Source organism: Mastomys coucha, unplaced genomic scaffold, assembly GCF_008632895.1.
Source record: "Mastomys coucha isolate ucsf_1 unplaced genomic scaffold, UCSF_Mcou_1 pScaffold14, whole genome shotgun sequence".
In the NCBI taxonomy this organism is placed as follows: domain Eukaryota; kingdom Metazoa; phylum Chordata; class Mammalia; order Rodentia; family Muridae; genus Mastomys; species Mastomys coucha.
Window position 1 is genome coordinate 105,182,490 of NW_022196896.1, and position 13,431 is coordinate 105,195,920.

Below are 13,431 nucleotides of genomic sequence, written 5' to 3' on the forward strand. Positions count from 1 at the left end.
TTAGTAGAGCTTAAAATCTTGGCTCTTACTGTGGTACAAACCCAAAATAAGAAAAATATTTAGACATTGGAGTTCATTGTAATAAGGCTATACTTCAATGACCCTCACATCACCAAAGGATTTTACCTCCATCATAGCTAAGCTGAGAGTTGACAGTTCTGCTGCACCCACCCACAATGGGCCCTCCCACCCTTGATCACTAGTTGAAAAAATGCCTTACAGCTGGATCTCATGGAGGCATTTCCTCAAGGGAAGCTCCTTTATCTGTGATAACTCCAGCTTGTGTCAAGGTGACACACAAAACCAGCCAATACAACCTCCATTTATGTATTTTGTATTAAAAATATAAGACATTTAGCCAACCTTGTTGGTACAGCATATAGTCCTAATTACTCAGTCTGAAGTAGGAATACCACAAGCCTACATTATAAAGTGAGTTCAAGGCCGCCCTTGGCAACTTGGTAAGACCCTGCCTCAGAAAGTATAGAAAGAAAGTTAGAGATATGCTCAATGGTAGACTACTTGCTTAGCATCTGTGAGACACAAGATTTAATCCTCAGGACCACAAAAGCAAGTACATAATAAATAAATAATTAGCAAGAAATATTCAAAGCCATGTTAGTATTTAGTTTGAGAATCAGGTATACATTTTACTTTGACAACCATACGTGCTTGCTATTGTTAGTAAATATAAATGTCAGAATTGCCAGAAATGAAACTTATGATTCTTTAACTATGCTTCAAACTAAAGGTGAAACATTATTAAAGTGCTATGAAATGATATCTTGAAAACTATTACAAGAAACTTGCACCAAGGGATCTATAGGGACAGTTTTTGAGACACATACTAGAAAATGGTATATTAAAAGAAAAATCCTTTACCTCCCACCAAGGTCACAGCCATATGCTGTTTCTCAGTGCAGATCTCAGTGTGGAAGATGCTCATTAGGGCCTTTTTATCCTATAGCCACTCTGGCCAGCAGATTGGTGATCATATGGACCTTATTAATTACTTGGGAGCTTCAATGTATGTTAAGCACTATATACACCACCTGCCTCAGAATCTCCTGAGGGTTCTTGTCAACACCTATTTTCATTCTCAGCTGTTGCAGTATTCACTCACTATGTCCTGCCATGAGATTAAAAGCTTTATGAAGCCAAAGGACGTTATCACTCATAACTTCATGGTCAACTTTTGAATAATACCAAGAAGGTCTAAAGCACTGAGTTGATTTGTACAAAATGAGCAAAATCACAGGTTAAGGGCCTAGGTCTTAACAGTCCAAACAGGCACACTGGAGGGCATAGCCATTAAATTCCACAAGCAGCAGCTTTATTTATGTTTCATAGCATTTTCTCTCTTTTTTTTTTTTTTGCAATGAAAATATTTATTTGTGGGTAGTCATAGAAGACAACAGACCAGCACAAAACAGACACCGCTTCACAGTGCTGACAGGTGCTCATGTCCACAAACGCACTGGCAGGGGACAGACAGTACACAGGGCTGAGGGATTTGGGCTGGAGACCACCTGAGCCCAGAGCACGCCCCTCCTTCATGACGGGGACTGAGGGGCCAACTATGCTTTGCTCTGAAGGTCAGGGGCCTCCACAGAGGTGTGGTCTCTGAGAAGAACTAGCAGGGTGGGGGGCAGCGCCACTGGTGCAGCCCAGCCTCCAGTTGGTACAGGTTGGCAACACATGGGTGAAATTCCCGACAGGCTCTGGATCAGGAACCGGCAGCTGTGGGGCTAAGAGCATTCAAGATGTCGCCCACGTCTCAGCCTTCAAGAGCTGTGTTCATGAAGAATTCGCCTCCATTCACAAAACACTAACATCACATACTCCCGACCCCCATCATCCAGAAAATGGTCTTGGCTGGTTTGTGGGAATCATTCAGGCCTGAGCTTTGAGGGAACTTTGCTTTGCCCTTCCTGCTCTGTGGGACATGAGGGAGAAGGGTGTGCTAAGCCTCTGCGTTCTCTAGTGTGTCCTGTCACCCCCAGGACACACCCTCCTCATGAACCACGTCCTCTGTGACAGTGTAGCTCTGAGGCTTCCAGAGTCCCAACCCGGCTCACCCTAAGGTTGAAGGCACCTCCACCTGCCCCCATGCAAGGCAGGCCGCGAGGGGCAGACATCGCTTTACCCAACATCTCAGGCTGTCTTCACGGGGCATGCCGGCTCTATAGGATGGGCAGTGAGGCATGGCCCAAGGCCTTCTGGGAGCTTCAGGGCAGGGGCAGCCGGAGCTGGCTATTCAAGAGCTGACCGGGGCAGGGTGGGGTTCCCATGGCATCAGGGAGACCTTTTCCACCTGGAATGTGTATCCTATTGCACAAAGACCAGAACCTGCCTAACGGTGAGGCAGGGGGAGGAATGAGGAGACGCTGGCACGGGGAAGCTCAGCCACAGTCAGGAAAGGTAGTCCATGGGAGATGGAGACTCCTGCTCTGAGGACATTCTCTGCCTCCCTCAATAGTGGGGAATCTTAAAACTGTGTTTATTCCACCAGAAATTAAGGCAGAGAAGAAGGAAGGAAGGGAGGGAGGAGGAAAGAAAGAAAATAATTCCAAGAGTAATTGGGGGGGAGGGGCGTGAGTGTGGGTGTCTTACTACCTAGCTATCCTGCTGCCTCAGCATCCAGGGTACTAGATTGTAGGTGTGTATCACCGTGCCAGGCAAAATTTTCCATTAACATAAAAAAAATTAAGTACATTCATTCAGATCCGGGGACCTGGTTCAAGCCTTTCTTGGCTCACTGCTTTCCCCAAAGAGACCGCAGCTCTATTGTAACCTCACGCTGACCCTGACCTCCCAGAATTGCCGCTTGGGGTGGGGGATGCCCTTTCTTAGCATCCACTGCTGGGTCATGTGGTCGGCATCCATATGTCACATGGGCCTCTCAGTGCAGGTAGCTGCGTAGGTGACTGGAAGAGAGGCACCAATAAAAGGGGGCACTGGGCTGCGGCACTCTCTGGAAGCATACCACCAAAGCCCGGGTCCATGGCTGTCCACTCAAACTCCAGTGCCTTCTCTGATCCAGGTGGATACCATGCCCCAGAAGAAAGGCTCATGGAGGGCTCAGTGCAAGCAGTGGTCAGTCCAGCCTGCGGTCACTGGGCACCTGGGAACTACGTACATGCAGACTGATACCCTAAGTTAGTGATCGCAAAGGGCAACAAGGAAGCAAAGAGCTCAGAGACAAAACACAATCACGTCTTTTTCCCTTTACTGTACAGTGTAGGGTCTGAAGTAACAGGAGCTGGGTGCTCTATCTAGGAGCTGCCCAGGAACACAGCCAAGGCCTCAGCGCTGCTCTGGCCAACCTGGCTCCTTCCAGGGGCCCTGCCTTCCTCAACAAGGACAGGAGAGAGTCTGACTCCTAAGAACCTGTGGGGCGCACAGACCCCCTCCTTTCAAATTCCCACTTGGGCACAGCGAGGCCCAGAGCGCTCTCACGGAAAGAGCAGGCCACTGGTCTCTCACCAGTTAACGAAAAGGACTGTGTCATTTTCACAATCACTAACATATGGAAGAAGTAAAACAGGGGCCCAGGATTATCTAACAGGGCTGATACAGCTTCATTTCCAAACACATTACTTCCTTACTAAGCTCTGGAAAGCGAAAGCAAAAGCCAATTTTGATCTGGATACCAGGGGGCCAGACACTGTGCTTGGCGGCTGGCAGGGCCACACAGTTCTTTGGAAAGCCTTACTTCTGCGGAGAGCCTGTGCTCATGCTCAAAGCACTAACTGATTCCGCTTAGTCACATGCCTCAACCATAGCCTGTTCCTGTCTTGTTAGCTCCACAGCATAGAAGGAGGCCAAGAGGGACAGCACTAAAGTTCAGGGTTAGAAAGTTCTCATGAAGGGGAGGGGCTAGGAAGGGGCACACAGAAGTCACCCAGCTGTTAGCAAGGAAGGGTTCTCCCCACCCCCACCAGCTGTGGGCTACAGCAAAAGGGCTAAGCCTTTCCTGATGTAGTTGCAGGTTTAGTCCAGAACACACAGAACTGCCACACAGTTCCACTGTGCCAGATGGTACTTCCTCACCTCGTCTCACACACATGCCTGCCTTTGACCTTTTCATGTGTGTGAAGTAGGGATCCAACCTGTAAGATCCACTTTTTTTGAGACTGGATTTCTCATCATTGAACCTGGAGATCACAAATATGAATACACTGGCTGGCTGGGGAGGCCCAAGGACACTCCTGTCTCTACCTCCCTACTACTACCCTGCACGGTGAGGATCAAAGTCAAGTCCTCTTGTTTGGGTAGCGAGGATTTTTACCAGCAGGGCCACCTCTCCAGTTCAGGCTCAATATTTGCAAAGAAAAAGGAAGTTTACCTAGCTGCTGGCAACCCGGTGTTCGCTGCTCTCCGAGGCAGCAATGGCCGTTTTCTGTGTTAAGCCTTGGGGGAATGATGCTGGTCCTCACCTTTAAGATGCTGCCTTGGATATCCTTGGTCATGGGGTTGATGGGTACAACATTGGGACCCAGGCTTGGACACGTGTCAGGCTTCATGGCCGCACCAGAGATCTTGCTAATATTGTCCTGGGGTACTGATGGTCAAAGTAACTTTTACAATTACGTTTGACGTGTGTGTGTGTGTGTGTGTGTGTGAGAGAGAGAGAGAGGGAGAGGGAGAGAGAGAGAGAGAGAGAGAGAGAGAGAGAGAGAGAACCATTCTAAGTTGTAAAAGGCTTATCAACAGGCACCTCAGAATATGATCTGGTTCAGGCCCATGAGACCAGCATCTCCTCTATCTGGGAATTTTAAAGGGGGAAGGGATGTGGCACTCAGACGTCCATGAAAACCCTATGCTTCTGGGGTACTCTCCACCTCTGGCAGCTTCCCAGGTCTCCTTAGGCTGTGGCTTCTCAGAAGATACATATCTCAAGGACTGACTGAGGAGCAGGGATATGGGTGTAGGTAGAGAGATCATAGAAGTCATGAATGGAAAAAGCCCAGACTCACAGCCATGACCAGGAACCCTAAACTCGGGGAAGCAGACCCAGGAAATTCACCCTTGAGCAGTAGGCAATGGGACATGTTACAGTCTCCTGCTGGGGTCTAAGAGCTGTCCCCTGCACCCACAATGCCAATAGGCACTGTAGTGGAGAACCTCAAAGGATGCAGAGAACTAGCTGGCTTCACATAAGGGCCTCTTGCCCCTCAGCATGAGGTGGGCACAGAATACAGAAATGGGGTGGGGGAGGGGAGAAAAACAGCACTTATGTCTCACACCAGTGAGCAGGAGCTACCCCTGCCTCTCCTTCCCTGTCCAAACCCCCGTGCAGCAATACACTGTTCCCAGCAGCATGTGGCAGGTGTACAGCCATCTACTTGACAGTGCTGCAGAGCTGGGTGAGGGCCCACGAGAGGCCAGTGAGGGAAACTTCCTTGAACTCCCAAGTTGCCCTGTGCTCAGCAGCTCAACACTATGTTGGTCAATTTCCTAAAATTTGCTCCTAAGTTACAAGAGATCCTGCCGACACCCAGGCGGCTTGCAGATGCCCTGGAATGTTCAGGTTCCTTCAAAGGTACCTGTCACAGTGACCGCATGCTTGTGCACCTACCCAAGCATGGGGATAGGGAACTTTCCTACACAGTCCAACAGCAGTATACGTCTGACATTCTGGACACCCAAGGAGCAGCAAAGACACACACAGACACTCCAAGGCAGGAACAAGGGAAAGACCAGAATGGCAATGAAGATATTTGACGTCATCCTTCCGATGCCAAAGGTTAAGACCTAACCCAACTTTAAAGACAGTGCCGACACAGGCAAAGTCTGTCCACAATCAGGGATTGTGTACACACATGGGACAATGGCAGCCAGTGGCCAATAGAAGGGCCCAGAGGCAGCAAGCTTGCCTCCTCCACCTACCTTCTACATACCTATGAGGCAACACGAGGCAGTCAGAGGCCCAGAGCCTTTGGGGAAGGGGCCATGGGTCTGAATCACACATTTCTATGACGGCTTTGTCATTTGTTAAAAAAAAAAAAATAGTACAATGGCACATTTTCACGATAGAGACCGGCTGAGACCCGACTCTCAGGAAGGAACACGATGTCAAGTTTCAGTCAGGGCTCTAAGGCAGGCGATACAGCTTCTCACAGGGATGGAGATGGACACCCTCAGCTCGCTGTGTGTCAGGGCCGAGTGTGCGTGGCCCTCACAGCACCGCGGCCTGCACGACGATCTAGGGGTCCTCCATGTCCCTTTTGCTCTGGACCATCCTCAGCTCCAGCTGAGCGGGGCTGGGCTTCTGTCCTTCTCCTGCTTCGGCTTTTGCACACTGGATGGTCCTCTGCAGGACGTGCAGCATGGCAGACACCGTTTTCTCACAGGCCACCTTCAGATTGTCGGGGTGTTTGTGTGTCCAAGCCAGAAGCATGGCAGCGAAGAGGTCCCCGGTGCCCAAAAAGACGGCGTCCACCTTACGCATCTCCATCCTGATGTGCTGGGTCATGGTGGAGCCATCAGGCTTCCTCATCCTCTGGCTGCCCAGTACAATCAGGTAGTCGCTGCCCTGTGGGGAGGGCAGGTCAGAGCTGGTGATGACCACGGTGTCAGGACCCATACAGTGCAGCAAGTCCATCACCTCGAATGCTTCTTCCTGGCTGTGGATTTTTCTGCCACTCAGCAACTCAGCCTCAAACTGGTTGGGAGTGATGATGTCAGCCACGGGTACCACTTTGTCCCTGTAAACGGGAAGGAGGTCCTGGGGAACATACGTGGAGCCTTCCCCTTTCCACTTGTCGCCCATCACAGGGTCACACACATACACGAGTTGAGAATTCTGTTGCTTCAGCTCCTGCACAATATCCACCATCATGGCCAGGAAGGACTTGTCTCTCGTGTAACCAGTGAGCACGTAGTCATACTTATTGACACTGTTCGCCTTGAGACCTTCACACAGCTCATGCAGTTCCTGGGATTTCAGTACCTGGCCCTTCCAATGAGCCTAGCCTGTGTGGTTTGAAAACTGCACGGAGTTCACGGCATCAACCTCAAATCCCAAAACCTACAGAGAGAACATGGCCGCTCTGTAGCCCACGTAGCCACAGACAACATGGCTCTGGATGGAGAGCAGACAACATGGCTCTGGATGGAGAGCACCCGGCATTCGCCCTCCATGCCAAGAAAGTTGTAGTGGCACGCGCGGGTCCAGGCGGTGTCACAGGCTGGGGCTGCTCTGGCTGCTCGTTTCACAGCATTTTGAATGGCTGGGCAAGTTCCCTCCAAACTCATGAATGAAGGATACTTCACTGAGTTGTATATGTGTTGAGCATATGATTCAATGTCTGTCGATCAGTAAAAGTATATTTTTCTAAGTAGAAGAAGACTGAATGTTTGATTTAAGGACTGGGTAAGCTTAGCTCCACTGCAAAAGCAATGCAGAGTCAAGCAGTTAATGCAACCATTATCACTATCATCCGTTTCAAAAACACTTCTAGCCACAAAGCCAATGTGGTCACAATGTGGTCACTCTGGTCATTGTGAAATATAGCCACTGTTGAAAATTCATTTCTATTGGAACCTAATTAGCCATCCACACTCTGATGAAATATGAACTCAATGTCCTTTTGTCTTTTAGATACCATGAAAGTTCGAATCCACATTGCCTTAGCTGCAAGGGAGTCAGTATTTCTCACTTTTTGTCTTCTATACATAGTAGGATAGTAAAATGAAGGTTGAGGAAGCCAAATCAGATAACCAGTGAAAGCTAAAACTAGATTTGGTTAAAGAAAAATCAACTTCACATTTGAATCATTTGTTAACATCAAATCATATTATCTACTTAAATCCTACTTCATATTTTTAATTTATAACATATAGTTCTTTAGATGAAAAGTATAGATTTAAACCTAGTTATAAACACATTTATTTATTTTTGCATACTTAATAAAAGCAGTTCAAACCAGTATGTTACACAAACATGAAATATATTTTACTAGAAAAGTTTTAATATTATTGCACCCAGTAAATCATATTTATGTTGACCATAATACAGTAACAAAATAGATTGGTAAAAATACCTTCTGCCAACATCTCATGTGCCTTGTTCTGTTTCAAAAGCTAAAGCAAAATATAAAAGTTGACATCAACAGAAAAAAGAGGCACCAGTAAACAGAAGGGGTACATGAGTTTAAATATTAGATCTTGAATTAAAATTTCAAAATTTGATACAAAAATGTATTTGGAAGCCAATGAGTATGTAAAAGATATCCAGTAACTTCTAAAACCCATGTAAAGCTGTCCTATGACCTCCATACATATGTGTGCAGCATACATAATTCCCCCTACTAATAGCAAATAACAAAAGTAATTTATTTGTGAATGAACACCATCCATAAAGAACAACTATGAGTTTTCTATTGATCCAGGGGAGTACTATTCCCAAGGTGAGAAAAATGTTTTTAAAAAAATTACTTTTAAATGTTGTCAAATATTCTTTCAGTACCGACTCTGTTAATACCTTTGATCCAAGGTATTATGAGCTTCTAGTAAGCCAGGGCTAGCAAAACGAAATGCCAGCCTCAGCTGAAATCTTTCTCTGTGGCTTACTAATGAACTAATAAACTGGCAAAAGAAATCCCAGATGCTATAAATAAGAGGGTATGAGTTGATAGATCCCTTGAATCATTATCAATCAAAAGTGGAAAACAACATACCACAACAACAAAATAACAGACATTAATAACTTTAAATATCAATTGTCTCAATTACACCCAATAAAAAGATACACACTAACATACTCTATTAAAAAACAGAGTCCAGCTGGGCAGTGGTGGCGCACGCCTTTAATCCCGGCACTTGGGAGGCAGAGGCAGGAAGATTTCTGAGTTCAAGGCCATCCTGGTCTACAGAGTAAGTTCCAGGATAGCCAGGGCTATACAGAGAAACCCTGTCTCAAAATAAAAAAACAAAAACAAAAACAAAAACAAACAAACAAACAAAAAAGACAGAGTCCGTCTTTAGGCTGCATCCAAGAAACACAGCTCATTAACAAAGACAGACATCTTATTAGAGTACTGAAATCAAGCAAATGGAGCCTAGAAGCAAGCAGGCATATCTATTTTAATATTTGACAAAATAGATTTAAAGCAATCAGAAGAAATAGAAAAGGAAACAACATAATCATTAAAAGAAAAATCCACCAAGAGGATATTACAGTTCTAATCATTTGTACTTTGAACACAATTTCCAATTTCATAAAAGAAACACCACCACAGCAAAAATCATATATTGACCTTAACATAGTAATAATGGTGGACTGTGGGCTGGAGAGATGGCTCAGTGATTAAGAGCACTGACTGCTCTTCTGAAGGTCCTGAGTTCAAATCCCAGCAACCACATGGTGGTTCACAACCATCTGTAATGAGATCTGATGCCCTCTTCTGGAGACAGCTACAATGTAATTACATCTAGTAAATAAATAAATCTTTAAAAAATAATAATAATGGTGGACTGTAATACTCCACTCTCACCAGTAGAAAGGTTATCCAGAAAAAAACTAAATTGAGAAATGCTTAAGTTAAATAACATCATAAATCAAATGGACCTAACAGACATCTATAGAACATTCCAGCCAGACACTAAAGAATATAGTTTCTTCTAAGCACCCAATAGAATTTTATGTTTTAAAAATATGACTATATTGGAACACAAGGCAAGTATCAACAGATATAGGAAAACTGAAATAATACCCTGCATCCTATCTGATCATCATGGATCAAAGATAGATATCAACAACAAAAAAATATACAAACTCATGAAAGCTGAAGAACTCACTACTAAATGAAAATAAGGTCAAGGTAGAAATCAAGAAGGAAATTCAAAATGTTTAGAACTGAATGAAAATGAAAAAACATTGTGCCCAAGCCTAAGGTGCTCAATGAAGGCAATTCTAAAATATAAATTCATGTAAGTAAGAGCCTATACCTATATCAAAGAACTGAAGAGACTGCATATTAAGACCTGAGCAATATACTTGGAAGCTCTAGAAAAATAATAATAAATCACAACCAAAAATAGTAGACAAGGAGAAGTGATAAAAAATGGTACTGAAATCACTAGAATAACATCAACCATGAACTGAAGAGTAATTCTTTAACAAAATCAACAAGACTGACAGATATTTACCCAGATTAGCCAAAAGACAGAAAATAAATATGCAAATTAATGAAATTAGAAATTAAAACAGAGACATTATAACAGACTCTGAGAAAATATAGAGACCATAAAGAGATAATTTTTTTAAAATATGTATTCCACCAAACTGGAACACCAAGAAGAAATAGTGAATCTCTTGATATATACAACCTACTAAAATTAAATCAAAATAACATTAACAAGTTAAACAGGCCTATATCTTCCAGTGAAAGTGCAATAGAAGCAGTAATTAAAAATCATCCTAAATAAATTAATTAATAGTGCAAGGCAGTACAATGCAGAATGCTATCACAACTCAAAAAAAAAAACTAATGCTAATATGCTCAAGTTATTTTACAAAATAAAAACTGAGGAAAAATTTCCCAATTTTTCTTTTTACAAGTTACTATTACCTGTGTGGTGGTTTGAATATGCTTGGCCCAGGGAGTGGCACTATTAGGAGGCGTGGCCTTCTTGGAGGAAGTATGTCACTGTGGGAGTGGGCAATGAGACCCTCCTCCTAGCCATGTGGGAGCCAGTCTTCTCTTGTTTGCCTTCTGAACAAGACATAGAACTCTCAGCTCCTCCTGTACCATGCCTGCCTAGATGCTGTCATGTTCCCACCTTGATGATAATGGACTGAACTTCTGAATCTGTAGGCCAACCCCAATTAAAAGCTGTCCTTATAAGAGTTGCCTTGGTCATGGTGTCTGTTCACATCACTAAAACCCTAACTAAGACACCTCGATACCAAAACCAATTAAAATTTTAAATTAAATTTAAAAAAAGAAAATTATAAACTCATATCTCTTATGAATATATATGAAAAATTTCCTAATAAAATACCTGCAAACCAAATCCAAAAACACAACAAAAAGATTACCCACTATGATCCCATTGGCTTCTTCCTAGAAATGTAGGGATCATCTCATTATGTGAAGAAAAAGCCTTTGGCAAAATCTAACATCTCTTGATGATAAAGTCCTTGAGAGACCAGGGACTCAAGGCCAGACAAAATTCCAGCACCAAGATAGGGAAGCAAACATAAAATCTTATCCCTAACCAAAAAACTATTTGCAAATAATACCTGTTGGAAAAGAGAAAATCAGTTTTCTCCATTGTAGTATCACTGAGTCGATCAACGAGACAGCAAGATAGGCTCACGCCCTCAGCTAACTCAAAATGGATTCTATGTTTTGTTTTGTTTCATCGCACCTTTTTTATGAAGTTTTTGTCTTTTTTTAATTTGTTTTTTGTTTGTTTGTTTGTTTGGGGCCTTTTTGGATGGGTTGATATTTTATTTTAGAGAGCAAAAAAAAATCTACAGCCATACCACCCTGAACGTGCCCGATCTCATCTGATCTCAGAAGCTAAGCAGGGTGGAGCCTGGTTAGTACTTGGGTGAGAGACTGCCTGGGAATATTGGGTGCTATAGGCTAAAACAAAAAAAGAGAGAGAGAAAAAAATCATGAAGCTGGTTGGGAAGGGAGTATGAGAGGAATGGAGAGGAGTTAGGGAAGGGGAATGAAAAATGATCAAGGTATAGTGTATGTAAAAATAAAATTTAAAAAAAAAAGGAGAGAGTGTGTGAAATTTACAGTGCCTATATTCAGGCTACTACTCTGATGTGAAAGAGTTAGCAAAAACTGATTAAGTTCAAGAAATCAGCCAAAGCTGGTTACAAAGGTATCAGTGCCAAGTCAAGCCAACAGAGACTTCCCAAGAGAGAACATGTTCACCCACCTGATGGAACATTCCAGAAGTTTCATTCCAGAAGAGCTTGATGCACATGTAAAATTAGGCTGTGGCCCTACAATTAATAATTTAATGAAATGAATCTGTGAACTGATTTATTTGATGTTATCTTTAAAAAGCCAGTTTCAAGGGTCTGATCAACAAAGAAAAATTTTTATATTTCATTATAAAAATAAACATGTTTCCCAATTTTGTTGTCTTCTTTACAATCATGTTTACCAATAATATTTGTATAGAAATGACCCTGGATAGGAAGAAAGAATGCTCCAATCCACATGTGAAATGCTTGTCCTTGCCCTTAACCCCACATAGCCTGAAATGATTCTGTTTTCTAGCACTGCATGTTTTCAAAGGCCTAGTTTTAAAGGGAGAATATCTCACTTCTGGCATGGATAGAGTAATAAAAACAGGCATACTGATAACATGTGACATGACCTCATTAGCATTTTTCTTTTCCCATATGATGCCCAGGAAAATAAATTTCCTTGTATGGAAAAATCTATAGATGAAGTATGATCCTATTTGAGTTAGCCAGTGTAGAGGCAGGAATTTAGGGGAAGAGTCCTAAGGGATAATCATGGACCTCGTTTCCCATCTGAAGCTTCTTCCCACTTCATCCTCTGAGACCAATTGTGAGAACTTGAGTGCATCAGAGTTCTTGGGCCTGTTGGCTCTAATGTACAGTGAGGGTGGGAAACGTCTTGTCTCAGATGTACATTCCTATGAGACCTTTTAAATTGCTCCTGGACTGGATCAAAGTGAGTAAACAAAATGTTATCATTTTAGTCTCAACACAGTTCAATCTCTTTATTTGGTAGAGACAGACTAATCCCTATGAGAGAGTACACTAAAGAATTGCTGTCAGAAGTGTGGGTAAGGGGTATTAAGACTACACTAATGAGCTAAAGTGATAACGCTGCACAAACTTCCATCTGTACGATGATGACGATCATCCCCGGGATGGCCCCTTGCTCTTCAGGGTCTCAGAAAATTAGTGTGGGTTCAGTGAAGAACTCTGTGGAACAAAATTCTTAGCTTCTTGGAAAGTGTCTGAAGATTTTGTTCACAGCTGAAGATTCAGGGCCTACCACAATCCCTAAAGAATAAAGTTTTATTTATGTCTGATACATTAACAAGCTGATAGTAACAACCAAGTATTAGCAGCAGGGTCTCAAAAGTTACCCTAAAGTCTTGCTATCTGTTAGTTCTGTCAGTCCTCGAAAAATGCATGTAAAGCCAGTGTGGCTTTTATTCCACTACAATCAAGAAATTCCCATGCATGGCATGTGATGGGGCCATATTTTAACCAGGCAATCTTGTTCAAGTATCCATACATGTAAACACCACAGTGAATGCCTCAATAATCATGAACAGTATTCAACTTGATGCCAACTCTTAGGCTTATGTGGGGATGAAAACTTCAGGGAGGACAATGATTGTCCTCCTTTAAAAACAGGTCTTCTGTTAATGATATTGATCTCTGTAGGCTTCCTTTGACCTGTACCCTATTCG

At 43.3% G+C, this 13,431-nt stretch overlaps 2 pseudogenes across 1 annotated transcript; one reads left to right on the top strand and one right to left on the bottom strand.

Annotated features, from left to right (window-relative positions):
• Positions 1–5,570: 5,570 nt before the first annotated feature.
• Positions 5,571–7,135, bottom strand: LOC116089476 (annotated as a pseudogene). Its single transcript, XR_004118315.1, has one exon. The product of XR_004118315.1 is annotated as a pyridoxal kinase pseudogene (transcript).
• A 4,348-nt stretch (positions 7,136–11,483) lies between these two features.
• LOC116089595 lies at positions 11,484–11,602 on the top strand (annotated as a pseudogene).
• Positions 11,603–13,431: the final 1,829 nt, after the last annotated feature.